This window comes from Sarcophilus harrisii, chromosome 3, assembly GCF_902635505.1.
Source record: "Sarcophilus harrisii chromosome 3, mSarHar1.11, whole genome shotgun sequence".
Taxonomy (NCBI): Eukaryota; Metazoa; Chordata; class Mammalia; order Dasyuromorphia; family Dasyuridae; genus Sarcophilus; species Sarcophilus harrisii.
Genome location: NC_045428.1, coordinates 52,971,782 through 52,993,691, shown reverse-complemented (window position 1 = coordinate 52,993,691; position 21,910 = coordinate 52,971,782). Strand labels below are relative to the sequence as shown.

The 21,910-nt window shown below is 37.4% G+C and overlaps 1 pseudogene; it reads right to left on the bottom strand.

Moving 5' to 3' along the window:
• Nucleotides 1-18,247: 18,247 nt before the first annotated feature.
• On the bottom strand, nucleotides 18,248-20,809 carry LOC100928034 (annotated as a pseudogene).
• Nucleotides 20,810-21,910: the final 1,101 nt, after the last annotated feature.

Sequence of the window (21,910 nt, the reverse complement as noted above, 5' to 3'; positions counted from 1 at the left end):
AACATACCTAATTTTTCTAATTTCTATTTACTTCTTTAATTTCTTTCTTATTTGTTTTGTGGTTTGATTTGTTCTAATTCTGGAGGTGCAGGTTGGATCTCCACTATTACAGTTTGTTTTCATTTCTTCTTGCAACTCTTAACTTTCCTTTGGAAGTTGAGTGCCATACCACAGTGCATATATGTTTAATATTGATATTGTTCGTTGTTTACTGCCCTTTAGCAGGATGTAGTTACCTTCCTTATCTCTTTAATTAGATAATTTTACTTTTGCGATCTGGGATAAGGATGGTACTCTTTTGACTTCACCTGAAGCATAGTGTTTGCTCAGCCTTTTACTTTTACTTATGCATCCCCTCTTTAAGTGTTCTTGTAAACAACATATTAAGTTCTGACTTTGATCAGTCTGCTATCTGCCTCCCTTTATGGGAGTTATCCCATTACGGTTGAATTACAACTATTTCCTGCCATCCCTAATAACCCAATTGTGCTTTACTTATTCTTGCCTCCCCAACCCTCTTTCCCCTTTTAAACTTATGTACCCCTCTTGTATCAGATACTTATCCCTCTTTAAATCCCTCCCTCCCCTTTGAGTCTTTCCCCTTCCTTCCCTTATTATTCTTTTCTTTTCCCTTTTCCTCTCCCCTTTTAATGAGGGAGGAAATTTCTCTAAAACAAATGTCAATTTTTTCTTTGAGCCAACTCTGATGAGGTAAGATTCACAAATGTTCCTCCCTCTAAATTCCCTCAGATATGATAATTTCCTTAGCCTCTTTTGTGGGATGTGGTTTCCCCTTTTTATCCTCCTTCCCACCTTGTTCTGCCATCATCCCTTTTCCATATCTACTTCCCTTTTTATGTTATATCAGTACAATCAAATTATACATGTATTCTTTTGTATATCCACAACAGAAATACAATTCTCAAGAGTTATTTTCCTTTTCTGCATCTCTTGGTTCTATTCTTGGAGATCAAATTTTTTATTTAGTTCTGGTTTTCTTCAGAAACAAATGGAATTCATTTGTTTCATTAAATGTCCATCTTCTTCCCTGGAAGAAAATGCTCAACTTAGCTGGGTAGTTTATTCTTGGCTGCATCTCAAGTTCTTGTGCCTTTCGGAATATCATATTCCAGGCCCTTCTTTCCTTAATGTGAGGCAGCCAGATCTTGGGTGATCCATTGTGGCACCTCGGTATTTAAATGGTTTTTGGCTGCTTGTAAAATTTTTCCTTAATCTGATAGTTCTGAAATTTGCCACAATATTCCTTGGGTTTTATTTTAGGGGTTTCTTCCAGAAGGTGTTCGATGATTCTTTCAATGCCTATTTTACCTTCTGATTCTATTACATCTGGGCAGTTCTCTTTGATGATTTCTTGTAAAATAGTATCTAGGCTCTTTTTTCATCATAGTTTTCAGAAAGTCCAATAATCCTCAGATTATCTCTCCTAGATCTATTTTCCAAGTCTGTCGTTTTAGTAGAAATTCGTGGTTTCAGTTTGTCATTTTTTGTTTTGTTGACTGATTCTTGCTGTCTCAATGAATCATTAGTTTCAATTTGTTCAGTTCTAATTTTTAAAGAATTATTTTCTTTAATAGCTTTTTTTACTTCTTTCTGTATATGTCCAATTGAGTTTTTGAATGTATTGTTTTGGTCTGTGGAATTTTTTTCCATTTCACTAATTTTTTTTTTAGTGAATTATTTTCTTTTTCAATTCACAGATCCTACTTTCTTGGTTTTCTTTGTCTTTTCCAATTCACGGATCCTACTTTCTTGCGAGGTTCTTTTGTCTTTTCCAATTCCACAAATCCTATTTCTAGTGATTCTTTATTTTTTTCAATTCACAATTTTACTTTCCTGAGTTTTTTATTTTTCCAATTCCACCAATTTGTTTCCGCACTTCCTGGAATTTTTTAACTTTTTCAATTCGTATTTCAGGAAGTTTTTGCTCTCTTTAAAGGCTTCTCTTTCCTTTCCCCATTTATCTTCTAACTCTCTTTGAGATTTTTAATGGACTCTTCTATGAGAGCATTATGTAAGGAGGACAGTCTGATGCATTTTGCTGTTTGAGGTCTCTTCAGGTTTGCTGACCTGCTCTTTTTCTGCATAGAAGCTGTCGATCGTTCTTTTTCATCTTTTTATTCATGTTTTAAAGCCTTTAGGGTAGGTCTCCCTAGGCAAGGGGTTACCAGCTTCCTCTGCAGAGCAGGGAAAGATGTAAACCGATTTCCGGCTCCGAGGTATGGGAGTGCTCTGGGTGAGGTTTTCCCTTCCCAACGGGAAGTGGATTCACACTGGCCTAGCTATCAAACTGCTTAGTAGGGCTGGTGGTTATGGATTGCCTCGACTAAGGACTAAGTGGTGAAAGTGTCACTGCCCAGGCGGGCCTCTTGTGGGACTGTGAGTTGTTGGCGCTGACTGCAGACCGCCACAAACTCTGCCAGCGTCTCTGCCTGATGCAAATCGGCCCTGGAAAGCTCTATGGCTTAGCCGAGGCTCCCCACTGCCAGTTGGAGGCTACCGGGCTGCTTCCTCCTGCTGCCAGGAACGTCCCCAAGGAAAAGCCACTGCGGGTTGGGGTGGCGGCTGTGAGATCTGTGCCTTCACCCTTGGTTTGAGACTCTCCTCGGAACCTAATTTCTCTCCCCATCTGCCCGATCTCCCCTGGCCCGAACCAACCTTTTTTGGCGAGACTGCAGATTTTCTTAGGCCGGTGAGTTGTTCTACTTCTTATCTTTACGAATTGTAGCAGTCAAGACTATTTTTGAGGCTCGATATAGTATTGATAAAGAGGGTAAGAGAAGAGCTTAGAAAGTCGCGTGTGTCTTCTCCGCCATCTTGGCTCCGCCCCCCCATGCTACATAAATTATTAAGAAATGTGACAATTATGATGTTGATTTTAAAACCAGGTAGACATAACACCAAGAAAGACTATCTATACATGAATATATATATATATATATATATACATATATATATTTATAAATATGTATGTACCAAAATATTAATCAGTTAAATAATCAAGACATAAAAGCGTCAAATAAGATGCTATCAGATTACAAAGACAAATTAACAAAATTATTCACCATAGACATGTAGAGTTAATAGCAATAGTTAACAGATTAATTTTCTATCAGAAAGATTATCAACATAATAAAATAAAATAAAAAGCTTTTTAAAAAACCCTTCTGAGTCACATGAGCAACAAGATGGAAGACGGGGCATTTTTTTCTGTTCCTCACAATATCTCAAACCTCTCCAAAAGAAAAATTGTGTGTCAAAGATAAAGCAACTTCATCTATCTCCATTGTCTAGAATACCCACAATCAAAAGAAAGTGAAAAAAATAAAAGAACATGAACTGATACTGATCCTGAGCTTATTCAGCAACCCTTCCCCACCTGTCATGATGCCATTAGTGAGGAGGTATTAGGAGAACCAAGGACTTAAGATACAAGCTTATGACAAAACTCATCACCACAGCCTGGTACCCTTCTCTCTTTTCAGTATAATGGATATCCCAATCACACATTATGAAAGTTTGCATGATCCACAGTTAATTACTATCAGGGAAGGAGATAGCCTCCCAGGAACAAAAACCTGCTGAAGTCAAAATCCCTTAACCCCAGTGTCACAAAGTTCTGAATTGCTGGTTGCAGGCCTGAGACCTAAGGAAGAGAAGGAGTAGAAATACCAGGACAAAATATTATATGTATATGTGGTGGGGGGACAAGTAGGAAGAATACAGTATTCCACTAAATCAGAGGGAAAGAACAGAGCATCCATCTGGGGACAGTTCTGACCACCCAAAATGCATTGTATAAGCCATAAATTTTATTTTCATAATCCTCATTTCTTTTTAAAAGCACTCAGAAATAGCACGTTGTGGTTCCATGTTCTCATGTTCCACAAACTTCTCTGTCTTATCAAGTGTTGGTTCCTTTTTTTTTTTTTTTGCCTTATTTATTCATAGATTGCTGAACTGCTTTACTACATTTGGAAACCACATTTCCTTTTGTCTGTTGATTTAACTGCATATGTTCATAGTTTTGAGTTTTCTTCTTTCTAACATTTTAGCTCATTTCAGTCTTCCCCTCCCTCACTTTCCTCTATTCATTTTCTGACTCTGTCCCCTCTGGTGATGATTTTCTTGGGGGCTAGATCTCAAATCATCTCAGCCTCATCCCACAGTGCATAGTTCCCCATCCTAAGTCTCTGCCCCATTGATGTTGAATGGTCAGAATTAGACATAATGGATGCTTTGATATTTACCTCAGGCTTGTTAGAATGGCATACAGCCTCTCCTTGTCTATGATTTCCTGTTCTCACGTCCTGCCTTGCTTCCTCTGGGCAGTTCAAAGTTTTGCCACACTGGTATTATAGGGTTGTTGCCCTCAGAGGTTTTTGCTCTGGAGGGGCTACCACATGCTATGCTGGCTTGTTGTCACTGACTGCAAAAATATGTGCAATCTAAAGTCAAAGTCTCTATAGCACTGGAAAGAGGGAAAAGAGAGCCAGGTATGGGAATGACTCTTGCTGCAAGTCCCAATATATGTGTCTGCTTCTTGAATTTGCTAGTATAGCCTATCTTTCACTAGCTTGGGAGGTAGGGAAAGGATGCTGAGTAAATGTCATTTCACTTTTTTAAGCTTTCTTTTGGATTCCCTGTGTTCTATGCTGTGGAGAAAACTGAAAAAAATGCAAGATTTCTTTGAGAAGTTGTGGGAATCAGGAAAAATGTCTAGTCCTCCATCTTATTCCCTGTGATACATTAAAAAAATCATAATGTCCAGGAATATTTAGGTAATAAAAACACTGCCTTCTGTCCTGGACAGACTGAATCTGAAGCATTGTGTTCAATTCTGGGTATGGAATTTTAGTGAGGTTATTTACAAGATAGTATGAACATAGAGGAAAGTGACAGATGGTGAGAAAACTAAAGAACATGCAATATGAGTATTGATTGAATGAATTCAGCAGTTTGATTTGGATAGAGTTAAAGGAAATATGCTCAAATATTCAAATAGCTGTGTTCAAATATTCAAAGAGCTTTCATATAAAAGATAAAGTGGGATTGGATTTCTTAACAGTGAGAAGATATACGACTGGATCCCAACAACAATAAAAAAGAATAGCTAATTAGAAATTCAAAAAGGGAATTGACATTTCTATGAGGTAGTGATATCTTCTTAATATTGTTGAATATAGGCTAGAAAACCACTTATTAGTCTTCCTGTAAGAGGAGTTTTTGTTTAACTTGAGATCCCTTTCTGAGTTTCTCTGAATCTTTGCTTCAGCATGAAAACAATGAAACCAGTAAAGAGAGTAGGGATCATCGCATAAAATTATCTTATAGGTAACACAATACTATAACAAAATTCCTGCGATATGGAAACTACAGCGAATTCATTTTACCTCAGATCTTTTATTAGAGGCACCAAAAATCCAGCTGAATGAAAAAAAAAATCTCCTTTAATAGGATTTTTTTTGGAAATCTTTTCTTTGCCAAAGAAATGAAAGAAATCTTGGGAAAAAGTCAAAAATTGACTAATATTTTGAAATTCAATTTTACTCAAAATGATATTAACCATTTTAATAGCCTCAGAGTTTCATAAAGACATAAATTTGATATAGTTTAATCTTCCTCCTTCCCATCCAAGTTCCTGATACTCATTAGAAGATGTGAAATGACAAGGAACTTTATACATCAGGAGAGAATTTCTACTTTAAACAGATCTCATCCTAATAATAAGTCTGACCAGGTTGGTCAAAGACAAAAAAGTTGTAAATGTGTCCTGTTTTCTAAGTTCACTGATGAGTCATAGATAGAGAATGTACCCCCATAACTGAATACCTTTGCAACTGAAGGAAGTATCAGTTGAAATGGGTTGGGTAGCATGTATTATAGCAAGTTTCATAGTGATAATAGCCTCCCTATGGCTTGGGCATAATGTCAATTCCAAACCATTCTGTCTGGTCTTGTGAATAGTCCATTATTTCTAGTACTACTACATAAAATTCCAATTCCATCTTTAGTTCTTAATCTTCAAGTGATGAGCAGGGCTCATTTCTAGAAAAAATAATTAGAGAATTTCCTTACTTGGTCAAAAGCAGTAAGCCTCCTTTGGGAATACAAAAGTTTTTAACCCCAGACTGTATGGAATTTTTCATTCTTCAAGAGCCTTATAATCCCTTTCTGCTCTCTACTAGACAGACTGCTAAAAAATGCAAGATATTAAGAGAGGTTTGTTTTATTTAATATTTTATTTTTTCCAATTATATGTAAAAACAATTTAAGCATTTTTTCTTTTTTCTTTTTTGGTGAATTCTGGATATTCTCCTTCCCTCCTGCCCCCTCCCCTCATTGAAAAGGCAAGAAATGAACATAGATTATATATGGGTAGTCATGCAAGTAAGTCCATATTTCCAAGTAAGTCCTTCCGTGAAAGAAAACACAGACAAAAACAAACAAAATGAAAAATAAAGTGAATAAGAAGTATCTTTGATCAGGCTTTACCAATTTTGTCTCTAGAGAGAGACAATGAGTCCTACAGAATTTTCTTGTGTTCTTGTATTGTAGAGAATACCTAAGTTATTCATAGTACTGTACAATATTGCTGTTACTGTGCACAATACTCTTCTGGTTCTGCTCATTTCACTTTGCATCCATTCATGTAAATCTTTCCATGTTTTTTCTAAGAGTATCCTGAACAGCATTCTTCATCATCTCTCCCTCATTTAATTAATTTCACTTAAAAGTCATAACATCACCTTCCTGGTGTCATGGTCTTCTTCCAAAAGGAAAGACAAATAACAACTTTTCTGAAAATAGCTTTTTCATTTTTCCAAATACATGAAAAGATAATTTTCATCATTAATCTTTGAAGAACCTTGTGTTATTATTTTTTTCTCTTTTTTCCCATTATCCCCTCTCATACACAGCAAGCAATCTAAGTGAAACACCTATAATTCTCCTAAATATATTTCCATATTCATCATGCTGTGTGAGAAAAATTAGATAAAAAAGGGGAAAAACGTGATAAAGAAAAAAAAACAGAAGCAAACAAATAATAACAACAACAAAAGATGAAACTAAGATGTTTTGATCCACATTCAACTTCCATAGTTCTCTCTTTGGATATGGATGGCTCTTTTCATCATAAATCTATTGGAAGTGCTTTGAATCACCTCACTGTTAAAAAAGAGCTAAGTCCATCACAGTCTAGCATTACATAATCTTATAACAACTTTTAGGGAGCTATTCTCTTCAGTGAATTTTTGTACAACTTTTTTTTTCTGTAATATCCTCTTTAAAATTTAATGTTCTAGCAATTATAGATACAATTAATAATTTCACTCAAGGTAATGACAACAATGAGACATCATACCAAAATTTGTGGGATGCAGCTAAAGTAGTAATAAGGGGAAATTTTATATCTTTACAGCCTTACTTGAATAAAATAGAGAAAGAGAAGATCAATGAATTGGGCTTGCAACTTAAAAAGTTAGAAAAAGACCAAATTAAAACCCTCCAATCAAATACTAAACTTGAAATTCTAAAATTAAAAGGGGAAATTAATAATATTTAAAGTAAAAATTATTGAATTAATAAATAAAACTAAGAGTTGGTTTTATGAAAAAAAAAAACAATAAAATAGATAAACCTTTGGTAAATCTGATTAGAAAAAGGAAAGAGGAAAATCAAATTGTTAGTCTTACAAATGAAAAGGGAGAACTTTCCACCAATGAAGAAGAAATTAGAGCAATAATAAGGAGTAACTTTGCCCAACTTTATGCCAATAAATTTGATAACCTAAGTGAAATGGATGACTACCCCAAAAAATATAGTCCCAAATTAAAAGGAGGAAGAAATTGCTTAAATAGCCCCATTTTAGAAAAAGAAAAGAAAAGTTTAAGCAACCCTAAGAAAACCCCAGGACCAGATGGAAATTTAATTCTACAAACATTTAAAGAAAATTAGCCCCAATGCTATAAAACATTTTTAAAAAATTGGGTCCCACCAAATTCTTTTATGACACAGATATGGATATATAAACCAGGTATTGAAAACAGATAAAAAAGTTATAGATGAATCTCCCTAATGAAATTGATGCTAAAATCTTAAAAAGATATTAGAAAAAAGTCTGAAAATCATCCCAGGATAATATACCATGATCAAATAGGATTTATACCAGAATGCAGGGTTGGTTCAAATATTAGGAAAACATCAGTATAATTATATTAATAAAAATTAAAAAAAACATATGATCATCTAATAGATGCAGAAAGCATTTATAAAATCCAACATCCATTCCTAGAAACCACTTGAGAGTATAGGAATAAAATGGACTTTTCCTTAAAGAAATAAAGAATTTAAAACCATCATAAGCATCATATGAATGGGATAAACTGGAACCATTCCAAAAGATTAGGAGGAAACAAAACATCAAATTTGTTCAATACTATATTAGAAATGCTAGTTTTGGCAATAAGAGTTGAGAAATAGATTAAAGGAATTAGAGTAGGTAATGAGGAAACCAAATTATCACTCTTTGCTGATGATATAATGGTATACTTAGAGAACCCCAGAGATTCTACTAAAAAGGTTTTAGAAATAATTCATAACTTTAGCAAAGTTGCAGGATACAAAATAAATCCACATAAGTCTTCAGCATTCTTATATATCACTAACAAAATCCAACAGTTAGACTTACAAAGAGAAATTCCATTTAAAGTACCTACTGATAGTATAAAATGTTTAGGAATCTATCTACTAAGGGAAAATCAGAAACTATATGAGCAAAACTACAAAACACTTTTCACACAAATAAAGTCAGATGTAACCAATTGGAAAAATATTAAATGCTCTTGGATAGGGTGAGCAAATATCATAAAGATGACAATACTACCTGAACTAATTATTTATTTGGCGCTATACCAATCAGACTCCCAAAAAACTATTTTAATGACCTAGAAAAAATAGCAACAAAGTTCATATGGAAAAACCAAAGGTCAAGAATTTCAAGGGAATTAATGGAAAAAAATCGAATGAAGATGGCCTACCTGTACCAGATCTAAAATTATATTATAAAGCAGCAGTTACCAAAACCAGTTGGTATTGGCTAAGAAATAGACTAGTTGATCAGTGGAATAGGTTAGGTTCAAAGGACAAAACAGTCAATAACTTTAATACTCTAGTGTTTGACAAACCCAAAGACTCCAGCTTTTGGGATAAGAACTCACTGTTTGACAAAAATTGCTGGGAAAATTGGAAACTAATATGGCAGAAACTAGGCATTGACCCACACTTAACACTGGATACCAAGAAGGTCAAAATGGGTTCATGACCTAGGCATAAAGAATGAGATTATAAATTACAGGAACATAGCATAGTTTACCTCTCAGACCTGTGGAAGAGGAAGGAATTTATGACCAAAGAAGAACTAGAGATATTACTGATCACAAATAGAAAATTTTGATTATATCAAATTAAAAAGTTTTTGTACAAACAAAACTAATGAAGACAAGATTAGAAGGGAAGCAATAAATTGGGAAAACATTTTTATACTCAAAGATTCTGATAAAGGCCTCATTTCCAAAATATATAGAGAATTGACTTTAATTTATAAGAAATCAAGCCATTCTCCAATTGATAAATGGTCAAAGGATATGAACAGACAATTCTTAGATGAAGAAATTGAAACTATTTCTAGCCATATGAAAAGATGCTCCAAGTCATTATTAATCAGAGAAAGGCAAATTAAGACAACTCTGAGATACCACTATATAACTGTCAGATTGGCTAGAAGGACAGGGAAAGATAATGCTGAATATTGGAGGGGATGTGGGAAAACTGGGACACTGATACATTGTTGGTGGAACTGTGAATACATCCAGCCATTCCGGAGAGTGATTTGGAACTGTGCTCAAAAAGTTATCAGACTGTGCATACCCTTTGATCCAGCAGTGTTACTACCGGGCTTTTATCCCAAAGAGATTTTAAAGAAGGGGGTATGTGCAAGAATGTTTGTGGCAGGTCTCTTTGTAGTGGCCAGAAACTGGAAACTGAGTGGATGTCCATCAATTGGAGAATGGCTGAATAAATTGTGGTATATGATTGTTATGGAATATTATTGTTCTATAAGAAATGACCAGCAGGATGATTTCAGAGAGGATTGGAGAGACTTACATGAACTGATACTGAGTGAAATGAGCAGAACCAGGAGATCATTATATACTTCAACAACAATACTATATGATGATCAATTCTGATGGACATGGCCCTCTTCAACGATGAGATGAACCAAGTCAGTTCCAATAGAGCAGTAATGAATTGAACCAGCTATACCCAGCAAAAAAATTCTGGGAGATGACTATGACCCATTACATAGAATTCCCAATCCCTCTATTTTTGTCTGCTTGCATTTTTGATTTCCTTCACAGGCTAATTGTATACTATTTCAAAGTCCGATTCTTTTTGTACAGGAAAATAACTGTATGGAGATGTATACATATATTGTATTTAACTTATACTTTAACATATTTAACATGTATTGGTCAACCTGCCATCTGGGGGAGGGGGTGGGGAGGAGGGGAAAAGTTGGAAGAAAAGGTTTCCAATTGTCAATGCTGAAAAATTACCCATGCATATATCTTGTAAATAAAAAGTTATAATTAAAAAAAATGTAATGTTCCCTGGGAGCAGTTTTCTTGGGGGTTTCTTGAGGCAGCCTTCATTTCACCTCAGTAATCACCCCAAATGCAGCCAGGAGTTAAAAGTCCAAATCCTTTATTGCTCCTTTCCAGGGGCCCAGTTGGCTTTCTTAGATGCCTATCTCTCCCCTTGGTTCTGAGAGTTTAAGCTCCTGCTCCCAGTCCTTTGTCTTCTCTGCTTCTCCCAGTTTCTTGAAGTCCTCCTGAATGTGTCTTGGTTTCTGTGGGGGAGGCAGGAAAACTGCCACCACTTTTCTGATCTTCCCTTGTTCTGCCAGATTGAATCCCGGTTGAGGCTCCTAGCTTATATATGCTCTCTTATAAGGTGTGAATTTTGTGGAACTATAGTAAGTACTAAGTACATGTACTGAACTAAAGAACCATTAAGCACCATGCTAAATTAGATCAATTCCACTGACTTAGCACCTTGTTTCAAGTTCCAGCTCATAACATTTTTCCAATTGGCTAATTCAACTTGTGAAGCATTCTTATCTTCATTGGATTTTTGTACCTCTGACCATTTGGCCTAATCTGTTTTTAAAAATGTTATTCAGTATTTTTGTGTTTTTCCCTTACCAAACTGTTGACTGTTTTCCCCCATAATTTTCTTTTCTTTTTTTTTTTTAATTTATTTTATTTAAAAAAACAGTAAGCAAAAAAGAAAAAGAATAAAAGATAAAAAAGCAAAACAAAAGAGAACATTATCATGTGCCTAGCAGAACATCAGAGAAAATTCAAAATATCTAACAACAAATTACCGGAAATATATAGATATAGATATAAATATATATCAGTAGAAGAAAGTATATTCATGAATATCCATTTTTTTACTTCCTTGTAAACTGTTCTTTGGCTCTCTACTGTGTACTTCATTTAATTTATTCTTTTTTCCCCCTTTCATTTCCTCCCATAAGCTACAGTTAAGAAAAGATATATATTTATATATACATATGTAGATATAAACATAGACACACACTCCCACATCACACATACCCTACAACACAGGTATTTCCTATCCCTGCTGCCTCTTTAATTAAATTCTGCTCCATAACTTGTCTTGCTATTATTTAACCTCCCCCCATCCAAGGATCCCTCACTTTTCTTCTTCCCTTCACTCTTTGCTTTTCCATCCACCCAACTTTCCTCTTTTATTTCTTTATAGATTTTGGAGGGTGCTAACACCCTTTGTGGTATATAATGTAATGTTGTCTATTGAACCTATTTCTGATTTGAGTAGGTTTTCACAATTAGGAGTTCTCCTCCCCCTTCTAATATCTCTCTGTCTATTCTTCCTCTGCACTTCATTTGTATAACATGATTACTATTTTTACCTTAACTCTGCCACTCTTTTTTTTTTTTGAGCTAATCTATTGTCGAATGTGAATTTTTAAAATATAGTACATATTTTCATGTAAAAACCACAAACAATCTGTTGATGTTTAAACAGTTTGTCCATGTTGAGTTCCTTAAAATTGATCTTTGATATTGGCTCTTATATGTTAAATTTTCTTTTAAGTTCAGGTTTGGTTGATTGAAAGTCTTGAAAATCTGCAAGTTCATTAAATATCCATTTTTCTCATTCAAAATTGTAGATAATTTCACTAGTTATAATGTTTTTAGCTGAAGGTCGAGTTCATTTGGTTGTCAGTAGATATGGTTCCAGGATCTGTGGTCTTTTATTGTAGGTACATAAGTTTTTGAACAATTCTAATTGTAGCTCCAGTACATTTGAATGTTGTTGTTGTTGTTGTTGTTGTTTGAAAAATGTTCTCTTTGATCTGGGAGTTTCTAAATTTGGCAATTATATTCCTGTGTATTTTCCACAAAGAATCTCTAAGGTGGTGATTGGGGGATTTTTTCTATATCTACTTTCCCTTTCCTGTTCTATCACTCCAGGACAATTTTCTTGGATTATTTCCTGGATTATTGTGTCAAGGTTCTCTTTTTGATCACAACTTTCTGGCATTCTAATTATTTTTATATTTTCTCTTCTTGATCTGTTCTCTAGAGCTGTCATTTTTCTTATAAGATGTTTCATTCTGTTCCATTTATTCATTCTTTATAATCTGTTTTGTTATTTCTTGGTGTCTTGTACCTTCACTGACTTCCTCTTGCCTGTTTCTAATTTTCAAAGAATTATTTTCATCTTTGAGACTGTACCTCGTTTTCTAGTTAGTTAACTTTTTTTTCCTCACAATTTTCCTGTTTTTCTTGGATGGTTTTTATTTTTTATTTTTTCCTCAGTGTTTCTCATTTTATCTTTAAATTCTTTTTTGAGTTCTATAAATTCTCTCTGGGCAGGGAGCCATTTCACACTATTCTTTGAAGTAAGAGTTTTTTTTTTTTTTTTGTTTTGTTTTTTTTTTTTTAATTAAAGTGTCTTCTGAAGATGACTCCTGTTTTTTCCTGTTTCCATAATATGTTTCCATGGTGGGGTTCTTCTTTGCCAATCCATTTTTTTTTAAATAAGAGGTATTAATGTAAGTATCTCTAATTGTGGAGTGGGAGTGGTGCCTCAACCCTCCCTTCAGCTCTCCATTATGATTAGGAACCCAGACCAAGAACTCTACTCTCTTGCAAGTGCCCATAGCCAGCAGTGTTCCTGGCTTATCACCTCTGCACTCACTGGATGAGTTCTCACCCAGGGTTGCATCTCAGAAGCACAGCTGGGTCTGGGATTCCTAATCAACCGAGGTTATTCCTTGATCCGGGACTCAAATCCCTACTCAACAAACTATCAAGGAGGTGAACATCTCTGTGGCTCCTGCTGAGGATCCAGCCATACCTAGCTAACTTGAGAGATCCCCACTTGACATTTCTGCTGAGCTAGCTCTGAAGTGTTTGCATTTAAAATAGACTAATCCCCAGCCCGGAGTCTTTCTTCAGACCTTAGACTGAATTAAGAGGATCTGTTCTGCCCCAAGATTGGTTTTTCACCAGACCATGTTTGCCCTGAGGTAAAAATGCGTTCTATTTGTGGGGGAAATCTGCAGAGCTTGAAATTTGCCTAAGTACTCAGCCTTCTTCCCAGAATCCTTCTCCATAATTTTCTTGTATCACTCTGACTTCTCTTCCCAATTTTTCCTCTACAATCTCTTACCTGATTTTTAAAATCCTTTTTGAGCTGTTCCATGGCCTGACACCAATTCATATTTTTCTTTGAAGCTTTGCATGCAGGAATTTTGATTTTGTTATCTTCTTCTGACTGTGCATTTTGAAATTCCTTGTTGTTTCTATGGTCAGAATATTTTTTTCTGTTCTTTTCTCATTTTCCATCCTATTTCTTAACTTTTTACTCTATGCTAAAGTGGGGCTCTGCTTCCCAAAAGGAAGAGACTCTGTCCAGAACTTCAGGTTTTGTGTGCTGCTGTTTTTAGAAGTAATTTTGAGAACCTGTGAGTTTGGGGTCCTTTCAAGGTAACATGATCTAAGGAGAGGTGTGTTTACTACTGTCCTGTACTGTGCATTTGTTTGTGGACAGCCGAAAGCACTCTTTTCTGTGCCCTGGAACTGTAAGCAGGGTCCAGTTCCTTCTTACATTCAGAGTAAGACTCAGGACTGGGCTGTCAATAAATGTATCCCTGGAAATGCCCTTCTGACTCATTTGATCTTCTTACATTCTGCGGACTGAGAAATCTGAAAACTGCCCCTGTTGGTAGTGAGTCAGTCACTCTGAGGCCATTCCTGGTTTACTGGGGCCCAATTTTTACTGGCACGACCTGTTTTGGATTGAGTTCCCCTCTCACCCTGATGCAACAGTTTTTTCTGCTCATTATCTAAATTGTCTTGGGCTGGAAAATTGTTTTACTGTATTTTTGTGGGTTCTATGTCTCTAAAATTTGTTTAGAGTCATTGTTAGAGTCATTGAAGAGGTTTGGAGGAGAACTCTGGCAAGTCCTTGCCTTTACTCTGCCATATTGAGATGCTTATTTTTTAAAAGTTTCTACAATAGATGGTGAAGTTGATCATACAAGTTAAATGAGATATTTAAAAAGCAATTAACCCACATTGCTGGCGTCCTGTTTTGATGTTTTCCTGACACTGATTAATAAGAGCATCAGGCACTTTTGCAAACAACTGGAGAGACTCAGATCCAAAAGAAAAAAAAAAATCAACAGTCCCACAGAGCCATAGTAGATTATTTTGGAAATCAATGTACTTACAATACTGCCTTTTTTTTCTCTTATAAATACACACTCAAATTTAATGGCACTTGTATTTGCCATCATGAAGAACTGAATTACCTACCATCCCGTAAGTCCTCCTGGCATTTCTGTGGTAAATTTTTCTTGCAAAGAAGCCCAAAGTGATGGATATACATGATAACCAACTTCAAAAGTTACTTTAAAAATAATGTCTTTTAATGTATGATGAGCACCCTACCTAAAAATGCAGAATGATTGGTGTTCTATCTTTTCCTTCTAGGTCAATAGGTTTTTAAAGAGGGATACAGACTAAATATGTATATATATCCATGCATATTAAAAGGCTATATATGCATAAATGTATATATATGTATGTGTCTATATACATATGTGTATTTATGGCGAACATAATTATTATGGTATGCATAAGTATATGGCATGCAATATATATGATATGCATATGTGAATATGCATTTTATACCCATAATCCTAAACCAATATATCAATAATTATATATCAATCAATTATTTTTTCTACAAGAAATTCAAGGAGAGTTTTTAATGGCACATGGTGAAGAGTAGAGAGATTAGATAACTTGAACTTGTGTTTAAATTCTACTTCTGGGACTCGGTTTCCTCAATTGTACAATAACAAAAGTAGACTAGTTGATATCTAAGATACCTTCCAGCTACAAGTAGAAATATAATATCTAAATATAATAAATATAAATATCATTTTGAATATCAGTCAAATGCATTGCTTGACTCAGAGGAACACTAGTGCTTGATTGACTGAATTTGATTAGATTTCTTTCCCTCAAGGAAATGACTAGCTCATTAACTAAGCTGATTGTTTCAGAAGAAAGGAGTGATTATTTTAACATGAATTAATAGGGGGTGTGAAAATAGTAATGTTTTCCTTTATATTATATGTATTATATGCATATCCTTTTCCTGATCTTCTATAACACAGTATTAAAAGAAAAAGCTATCAGCAGGTCTTGGAAAAGATACAAGATATAGTATCTTCAGGAGAAATTTCAGTTTCAGGGAGGCTCTACAAGATGGAAAAAAAATGATAGAGAAAGTGATCTGATAGAAGAACAGTCTATTAATAATAAAGGAGGGTTTTAGAAGGCTCAGTGAAAACTTAAGGAAGAATAGGAAAGGGGTGAATTAAGACTGAACTGCATAAATATTGGATTGTAGGGGAAATAACAGAGGAAAAGATTTCCAAAATGGGGAAGGTAAAGAAAAGTGATCCAACTGAACCCTGGAAAAGTCTATCCATTTCTCTTTCACCCTTAACTTTTACCTACTGAAAGTGACTTTACTCCTATGCTTTTTTTCTGAAGCTTTCCTTCTTTCAACTCCCATAGGACTAAGGGCCAGGGCATAAGCAAGAGAGAGAGAAGTTTGTTGCTCTCCCTGCTTTACACAAACTCTGCCATCAGCAGTCCTTCTCCTTCACCCTGTCTCGGGAAGAGAAATCCTCCAATTCCCCACGGAAATACAGAACTATCAAAGATTTTGAGACTTAGGGTCACCAGGCTCTGTAATGGAACAAAGAAGAAATAGCTGTCTGAAGCTTTTAGAACTTGGGGCAAAGTTCTGACTCTCTGAATTAACTAAGACTTTCTAAATACTACATGCAATAGAGAACATGAACCAATCATTAAATTGTGCAAAATATTTGGCCTCCCCCCTTTTAAATCTGCCTGGTGCTAAAAACTGAAAAGTTCTGTTTGCCTATTATGGAATTGCTTCTCTAGTTGATCACACTATATCTTTCTGCAATAATTGGGGAGAGCTTCTAATGGTACATTGGAAAGAATATAGGCTTTGGATTCATTGGGTATAGTGTGAAATCCTGCCTTTGGGATCTAGTTTCCTCATCAGGAATGAGGGAGTTAAACTGGTTGACTTCAGTCTATCTTTTAATTTGTCTCTTAGATGTTTGGCTGGGCTAATGTGGAAGACTCGATAAATAAATGCTCCCTTCTGTTTTGTTCTGTCTAGTCTTGCCATTGTTTTTTGGAAAGCACCAACACTATTGGCTCTTTCATTGGGCAATGGAGAAAAAAATTAAAATGATTGGTGATAATCAAAATAATTAATCTTTAATATAAGTCCTTTAGGGAAGCTGGGATATTCCATTAGAGAGGAATGGCAACATATATGCAGCTTTGCAGATTTTTATAATTGTTCATATATATGTATATAGTTCATATATATAGTATATAGTATATATATATATATATGTATGTATAGTTAAAAAGAACCCTAACATGACATCATGGAGAGAACTTGAGTTCACATCTTGATTCTTCCACTTACTACCTGTGTTCTTGGACAAGTTACACTCCTTCTCTGTACCCATATCTACAAAATAAGAGGATTGCAACAGATTAGCTCCAGTCCTCTGAAGTCCATTTTCACCCTAGATCTATAATTCTGTGAGTTGCTCTTTCTGGATTTATTTATTTTATTATTATTTTATGGTTTCAAGCCATTTTTTTATAGCTAGGTCTCCAGTAGTGTATATAATGAATCTCATAAAATGATCTCATTATTAGAATTTATACACTTTCTACATATTGACTTGTAATCAGTGACATTTCACATAATTATAACTTCAGCTATATATAGAAATTGAATTTCTATATGTATATGGACACTTTATGAAATTCATTATTTGCTCTACTCAGGACATAACTATATAACATTGATTTATGACATCATCTATTGAAACTTCTCTTATAAAAAAAAACATTTAAGTAAAATCAAGGCATAAAACTTTGGGTACTGATAGTACATGCACTGTTCCACCTGCATTGTCTCTGCTCTCTTTACTAAGAAGAAATCAATCCTCTGTTCTCTAGGTTCAAAACTGATAGTTGCATTTAGTCTGAATTTGGCAGCTTTACAGTATTCTTTGTTTACTTTATTGTGAATACTGGTTACAAAGTTATTACGGTTCTATTAATGTGATTTATTTTAACCAACATCATATGTATGTAAACAAGGGGAGATGGTTGTTAGCATATTTTACTTATTTATTTATTTTAAATAGTATTTTTCCCCAAATACATGCAAAGATAGTTTTCAAATCCACCTTTACAAAACCTTGTATTCCAAATTTTCCTCCCACTCCTCCCTGCTCTTCCCTCCCCAAGACATCAAGCAACCAGATATAGGTTAAACATGATAGCACATTTTATTTAAATAATCACATGGTTAATTAAAAAAAATAAGATCACAAACATTTGTTGTTCAGTCATGTCTGCCTCTTTATGTCCTTATTTGGGGTTTCTTAGCAGATGCTGAAGTGGGTTGCTCATTTTACAGATTTAAAAAAAAAAAAAAAAAAAAAAAAAGAAGCAAACTGGGTTGAATGACGCCCGGAATCATATAGCTATTAAGGGCCTGGGGCCGGATTTGAACTCAGAAACATGAGTTTTACTGACTCCAGGTCCAGCTTCATATCCACTACACCACTGAGAGAAATTATTATTAATAACCAATTTCTTGGGGAAATGAAGAGTTCCAGTCTTTTGAAGGACTTTTTTTCTTATTTTCCCCAAAGTTTATTGTGAACAAATTTCAGGGTTGTACCACAGCTCCAGGTCCTCTCTTCCCCATTCCCTTTTGGGACCTCCATCTTCCTGCTTCAGTCACTACAGGGGTGTCGGCTGGAAGGGTACCTAAACTAAGCAAGCCTCCACTTTATCCAAAGAGTTGGGGAGAAGAACGGAACTGGGGCAGACACAAGATGGAAATATTGGAGATATTGGAGTAGAATGACAAGTCCACCAAAGCACATTAACTGCAGAGTCCTGAGGAATCCGGAGGGGATCCAGTCACTTTTGGAGAAATGAAGGTAGCCGAGCTGGAGGGTCGGGGCTCCACCTCTAACACGTCGGGGCGGGGATGGGGAGGATAGTAGAGGTAGACAAAGAGAAGGTGGGGAGGAGGGAGGGCAGGATAGGTCCCTCAGGAAGGCTGGAAGGGGATGGAGATGGGGATAGGGATGCCGGGGGTGTGGAGGAGAACAAGGCGAAGAGGAGAGTGGGAAGTGGAAGAGGAAGCACAAAAACAGTATCCTCTGCCGGGAGGTTCAGTGGTCGGGCTTGGTGCGCAGGTCTGAGGTGAGCGGGTCGTGCTGGATGGTCCGGTGCAGCATTAGGGCCAGCAGGCCGGCCCGGTTGGCCTTTGCCATCTGGATATTTCGCTCCTGCTTCCAGAGCATCTGCAGTTTGCCCCAGGCCCGCAGCTGCTCCAGATCCACCTCGGCCCTGTGCAGCTTCTCCCAGCAGTAGTGCTGGTTGCACTGCCTTTTGGGCAGGCGGCAGAAGTCTCCAGTGAGCTCAAACACATTCCGCACCAGGGGACAGCCGCACACTTCATCTGCCGGTGCCTTGGGCTCCCTGGAGTGCTCAGGGCACAGGACCTTCAGGCGCTTGCAGTAAGTTTTGCTCTGGGGGCTGTATACCTGACAGAAGAGCCGAGAGACCCCCTCAATTCTCGTGGGCTCCAGCGACCCGAAGATCATCTGGCTCTCATACTTAGCATAGCAACGCTCCATGTGCCTCAGTGCTACCTGGGAGTTGACAGAGTGACCACAGGAGACGCAGAAGATCTGGTGCTCTGAATGCTTGCTGTATCTCTTATTATTATTCTCCCCGTTCTCCTGGACCACCTGTCGCTTGGCCTGGAGGATGACATCCTCCAGCTCTTGGAAACGACGCTCGGCGTCCCGCACGTGCAGCCACGCCTCCCGCTGCTCCTTTCGAATCTCCTTGAGCAGTTTCTTCTCCCATTCTTCGGCCACACACGGGCTTCGCTGCCATTCCTGGATTCTCCGGGGTAGGATCTCATAGATGCGACTGGCAGCCAGCGCCAAGCCGCAGGCATCCGAGCAGTACTTGGAGCCTGGCTGGGCAGGCCGGACGCAGTTGGGGCCCAGACACTGGGGCAAGGGGCCCTGGTCCTCGGGATCTGGCGGTTCCGTGTGTTTCCGCTTCTTGTTTCGCCTCTGCTTCTGCCGCTGCCGCTGGCACTTCTTCTTGGACGTCTCGGACCGCCGTTTGATGTGTTTTACTGTCACTACACGATCCCGAAGTACCGGCTCCGGGAAAGGGGCATCCTCAGGGTCACTCAACGATGGCAAAGAGTGGTCCTCAAAGGCTCCAGCAGGGAAGTCCGGGTAGATCTCAGGGTCCAGAGGCAGCTCCGCAAGAGAGAGTGGGGCCACAGCCTCCCGCGCCTCCTTTAACGTCTGGAAATGGTCTTCCGGTGCCGGAGGTGTCCGCATAGCCGGCTCTGGACTTTCGGAGGAAGGGGAATGCTTATAGGATTCTCGGGCTCGGCGCTGGCACTTTTGTCGGATTTTGTGGGCCCCCCCACATTTCTTCGTGTCACGGCAGAAGTCACAGTGACCACCATCTTCGGTGCTCCGGCAAGCCTCACGCTCCCCACAGCTCCGAGCTGACCGTTTTTCCTGCAGGTTGGATACTTCTTGTAGAGTCCCAAGTGTTGTCTTCTTGTGGGGACAGGCGCAGTCCTTGGAGAGGGTCATGGGCCCACTTCCCACAGACTCTGAAAAGAGATCTGAGGCGATCTCCCGACACGGAGTCCCAGCACCGTCCCTCGCCTTAGCCTCAGTTTCCCCATTCTGCTCATGGCACACTTTTTTGTGTTGATGTCGGAGCTCCAGTTTGGGGTCCTTTTCCTGGCACTGCAGACAGAACCACTCTTGTATAGCCTCGGCCACCTTCTCTGTAATCTTGACGCAGTTACCATGAAACCATTTGTTGCAATTGTCACAGCTGATCAAAAAACAATTGGTCTTGGGCCGGAAGCAAACACAGCAAATGTGTGCATTCGTCCCATTCTTAGACTTGGAGTCTTCCTCTCCCGCAACGCCAGGCTCTGGGTTTGAAAATTCACCCTCCATGGCAGCTCCTTTGGTAGCACAACCAGAACTCTCTGAGTCAGAGATAGAGACTGAATTAACTCTCCTAGAGCAGAAGCCACCCTACCTTCTGAGATCCTTTTATATAGATCTCCAAGGGTGAAGGTTAACACCTTCAGTCCCACATTGAATTGTGAACTCTTTTCTTGCTCTACCCCTCTACTCTTCTTCACTTTCTCTGCCTAAACCTGGAAAGATAATCTTGGAGTTTACACCTTTCAGGGATCCTTAAACTACAGCCCGAGGGCCAGATGTAGCAGCTGAGCTCGATTATTCCCCTCACCCAGGGCTATGAAGTTTCTTTATTTAAAGGCCCACAAAACAAAGTTTTTGTTTTTACTATAGTCCGGCCCTCCAACAGTCTGAGGGACAATGAACTGGTCCCCTATTTAAAAAGTTTGAGGACCCCTGGACTCGGTTCTAGGTTTAAACTCAATTCACTCTGGCTCTCATTGATTGACTGACAATAGGTCCTAGGCCCACCCTTTCTTAATAGTAAAGTGCTTTGGACTTGGTTGCCCCAGAATGTAAATAGCAATCTATTTTGGCCAGAAACCCCGAGGTTCTTCCCCTACCAGATTATTTCTCAGATGCAAAGAAGTTATTAACAGTAAATGGGGTCAGAAACGCAAAATCACTGAAATTCAGAAATGAATGGTTCCTTAGTGACCATTTCGTTCCAAATTCCCATGAACAGAAATTCCTCTTAGAGCAACCCCCATAATTGGTCCTTTTAGTATATTCTTGAAGACCAGCTACTGCTGCAATTCATTCTGAGACTATACATGTAAAGCTCTCTGAAAACCTTTAACTATCACACAAGAGTTACTATTTAGAAACAGCTTTTATTAGGGATTTTATTAGGAATTATTAGAAATAATTAGGAAATCTAATTATTAGTTCGATTTTATAACTAAAATTTTTCTTGTAAATGCTTGTTGGAACTATTGCAACAAAATAAAGAGGATCTAAACTGGGTAGAAATTGAGTCAAGAAAATGAGATGAATATAAGGGATGCTATCCATGCAAACAGAAGCTATAAGATTTGGAAATTGATTAACTATGGGGGCTAAAGAAAAAGG